At 34.6% G+C, this 4,265-nt stretch overlaps 1 protein-coding gene across 5 annotated transcripts in view; it reads left to right on the forward strand.

Moving 5' to 3' along the window:
- The window catches only part of NRIP1 (nuclear receptor interacting protein 1), a 101,745-nt gene that overhangs the window by 81,275 nt on the left and 16,205 nt on the right, over positions 1-4,265 (forward strand). The window contains exon 3 of one of the 5 annotated variants that reach the window (XR_007457211.1): positions 1,437-4,265. The exons of the other annotated variants lie outside the window; for them this stretch is intronic. The gene's annotated coding sequence lies outside the window, so the exon portion shown is untranslated. The remainder of the gene's footprint in view (positions 1-1,436) is intronic. 5 annotated transcript variants of the gene reach the window in all.

Genomic DNA, 4,265 nt, shown 5'->3' on the forward strand with positions numbered 1-4,265 from the left:
CCCCCCCCCCTTTCTCTGCCCCCCTTCTCCTCACTCTCTATCCCTTTCTCTCTCAAAACAAATAAATAAACACTTAAAAAAAGAAAGAAAAGGCATAACAATGACACACTGACTCTTCTTCCATCAGTGTTCAAGACCTGCTTGGATAATATTTGTTTTTATTGACTTGGTTTTTAGTTTTTCATGTTCAAGTCCTTAAACAACTATTTGATTATGTTTACATACTCTCATTGAGTCACTTCAAAAACAGTAGGATATTGTTTTTATTTAGCCAGACACAGTGAAAGCTCACACTTAAAGCATTTTAAGTTCACATGAAAAAGATTATCCTGAGAATAGTTTTCACCAATTTGATTTAATCTTTATCACATAATTTAAAGGGTTCAAGTTCTTTACTATATGGTGATATATGCTGCAGTGATTGGTTTTTAAAATGAGTATAGGGAAACAGTTTCTCAATTGTGGTTGATACAGTACAAAGTTATTTCATAAAGCTTTTCTTTCCCCATTTTACCATAACTATTTTTTAGGATGAATTTGATTTGTCTAGTTTGGGGGAATAAATCTTTCAATGTATTAACTTCATTGCTTAACACATGCCCATCATATGAAAATTTAACAAAGTAATGTTTTAATGTTAAATAGATTTGATTCAGTTTTCCAAAGGATGAGTAGTTTGAGAAAGAAAAATGATAAAAAGTTGTATGATACCAGTATTCTGAAACATTTATCCATTCTAGATATAGTCTGTGGGCATATTAGTTCTTATAAACCTTGACTGGGAAGACACTAATTAAAGGAAATTCAATGACTATGATCATTTTTTTTTATGTCAACAGATGTTGAAAATGATCTTATGAAAACTAAAATCTTCTAGATATATATGTATCTCTAAAATGTTTAAATGTTGTGTTTGTCTTTTAAAAAAAATTTTTTTTAACATTTATTTATTATTGAGAGACAGAGACAGAGCGTGAGCAGGGGAGGGGCAGAGAGAGAGAGGGAGACACAGAATCTGAAGCAGGCTCCAGGCTCCAGGCTCCAAGCTGTCAGCAAAGAGCCCAACGCGGGGCTCGAACTCACAAACCGCAAGATCATGACCTGAGCCGAAGTCGGACATTTAACCAACTGAGCCACCCAGGCGCCCCTAAATGTTGTGTTTTTCTAACAGAATGCTAGTCACACTGTCTTCCAAACAGAGAAAAATATTTTATTGCTCTTTAATTTTATGAATTTTTTGTTAGTTTATATTCAGGGTGGGGGGCACAAAAAAGACATAAATTGAATTTGAAACTAAACAATATAAATAGCTTTATCATATCATGTGAAGTCTTAAGATACCTTAGAATTTATGGTAGCTTACCCCTCATTTTACAGACTCAGTCTCTAAGAGGTTGACTTTTTTGCATGTTCCATTGGGAATGCTACCTCTGCAGGGTACTGAGATGTAAGGATGATGAAGACATAGTCCTTGCCTATCAGGAACTTACCCTCTCTTTGAGGGCCAGGCATAAACAAACCAAAATACAACATTATGATGAGATGATTGGAAGATCTACTGAGTACTGTGGAGCTCCGGAGATGAAAACTATCGTCAGCCTGTGGAGGTGAGGGAAGGTGTCCAAGGAAGGGGTGAGTCCTCAGCTGAGGCTTACAGGATAAAAGACATGCCTTAATCCTTTAGCTTGGTTGTAGGCAGTTGGGGCTTATTTTATGATTGAGAAATGCATTATATGATGATGCATTTTTCAGTCTGATATATTTCACCAAATAATGATTATAGGGACTGTGTTGGGGAAAGGGCACTGAGCAGAATGTTCTTTACTTTTTGTACATTATTGCTCCCACTCTTATGTCTTTTTCAAGTGTAATGACAAGAATTTAAATGTAAAACAAATTATTCATTTTATAGAAATGCTATCATCAAAAGCACAATAAAGACCAAAACAACAAAGCAAAATATAAACAGTAGGAAATATTTATATAAGGATTTCAGTAATTGATGTTAGAATTGAACAAACTACTAAGCATAGAAGTGATGGATATAGTATATATATGCCGTTCCACATAAATGCTATTCTATCAAAAAAAAAAAAAAAAAAGATGTATATGATAGATTGAGGGTCTCATAAAGCCAGAGTGTGTAATTATTTTTTATTAAGTAATGCTAGTGGAAGACAGTAGTGGTTATTTTTAATGATCTTAATTGCTCAAGTGAAAGTTGTTCTGAAATGTTTCTGTCCAGTGAGTGAGGTCAGAAAAGCCCTGACTTATGTTACTGCTGCTCTTCTTGTTTCTTTGCCAGCTCTTAGGAGCCTCTGCTAAAGCATCCTTACTACCCCCACCCCCACCTGGGTCTATGTCTGTGTCTGACTGTCAGGTGCCCTGGCAAGGGCCACATGCAGGCTGTCCCTGCTGCGTGGACTGAACACACCAGAGACTTGGACAGCAGCAATGCTGGGGCTCAAATTGGCAGCTACTGCCTGTAGTTACTGAGATTATTCCTACAAACATTTGTTTACGTGTACGGATGAGCAAAAGAGAGGTCAGAGGAAAGTATGGGTGGCAATTTCTTCAATAAAAATGAAACCACTTAAAATGAATAGCCTAATGATGGATGGTATGCCAGTAGCTTTATCTTCCTAGTTGAAGAACGTATTTTAATGTTACCCTTTAAATATTTAAAGACATAGAAATTCTCCAGGTACATTGTACATGTTCTTGTTTTTGTTTATTAATCCCCTGGGGTGGGACCCTGTCAGGTTTATTGACTTTACAAATATCGTCATTATGTCTGTCTTCCCAGGGATTGTGTCTGTAGTGATGTTTCTCTGCCTCAAGCTGACTAAAACCTTCAATCTGGAAAGCTTTGTATTCTGGACCAGTATAAGCAAGAATGATGTCATGATGTTTTCCATTTCTGGAAAATCAAGTCAGAGTTCATGGACCATTCAAAACAAAGTAACACTTTTACCAGGCAGCACACAAAGGAGAATGTTAATTGATTAACTGATGAATTGATTAAAAAGCGATTCCTGCAAATAGACTTTAATAGTGTATTTTATAAGGAATTCTGTTAGTTTTAAAATAAAATAAATTGTCAATAGATTTTCTGATCAACTTTTGATATACAAATTAGCGTCCACTACTAGTAATTTTTCTATACCCACAGTTTTTTTCTCCTGGTAAAGGATGGTCCACTTTTTGTGGTATTTAATTTGATACATATTTCTTTCTTTTTACTTTGTTACCTAGAAACCCCAGTCTTCCTAATATAGTACAATTCTCGTACTTTCATTTAAACCTATTTAATTCTCAAAATAATTTGCAAAATGAAAATCTGGTCATTGAGAACATTTGCATGTACATATATCTTGATTGGCAAATTATATAAAGCCGTAGCAGGTGATATTTGATTTAACAAGGAAGGCTTTTCTATTATAAATTTACCCCAACAGCATGATGTATCCTTAAAAATGATGATTTCTTCACCAGAACACTTTCAGTAAGAACATTTATCACATAATTTTTGGTTCATAAATATAATTTAAAATCAATTCAATATCTTATTTGAACAGCTAAAACAAAAGCATGGTTTTGTTAGATAATTGCCCTGTTCAATAATATAATTTCATTAAGAATCACTTGTGTTGCTGTTGTTGATGACAAAACTTTCTTCTTCTATGTATAATTTAGAAACTGTCATGGAAAGCTATGGTTATACTATAAAATTTTCCTGGTTGAACCAATTTTTAGCCATTAAATCTGTGTATTTGGGAGGAAGTGGCCCAAGATATTGAGGAATACGCAATTAATTTCCATTTCAGCTGGTACAAAGACATGGAGGTGTGGGGGAACATGGGATGATTCAGGAACCTGCAACTGAAATTAATTTCAAATTGTCACATTGCAAAGATCAGTAGTAGCAAATTAATATGAAAGCATACATATACATACACACACATAAAAACTTATGATTCTGAATTACACATACACAAGTTTCTTCTCTTGTTCTGTGATCAATGCAACATTTTAGCAGAATATGCTTTATAACAAAAGGTACATGAAGATCTTGTCTTCAAAGATGGGAAACATTTTTAAAACAGAGTGTACCCTATGAGTAAATGCAGACTATCTGGTAAGTGTACTAAAAACTCCAGGAGCTTTGATCAATTGCCAGCTGTTATATCCGTTCTGTTGGTAATCTTTCTTACTGATCTGTGACCTTGACCTTGTGCTTGTATCTGTATGTCAGATCTATTTTA

The sequence above is a fragment of the Panthera uncia genome, chromosome C2 (genome assembly GCF_023721935.1).
Source record: "Panthera uncia isolate 11264 chromosome C2, Puncia_PCG_1.0, whole genome shotgun sequence".
Classification (NCBI taxonomy): Eukaryota; Metazoa; Chordata; class Mammalia; order Carnivora; family Felidae; genus Panthera; species Panthera uncia.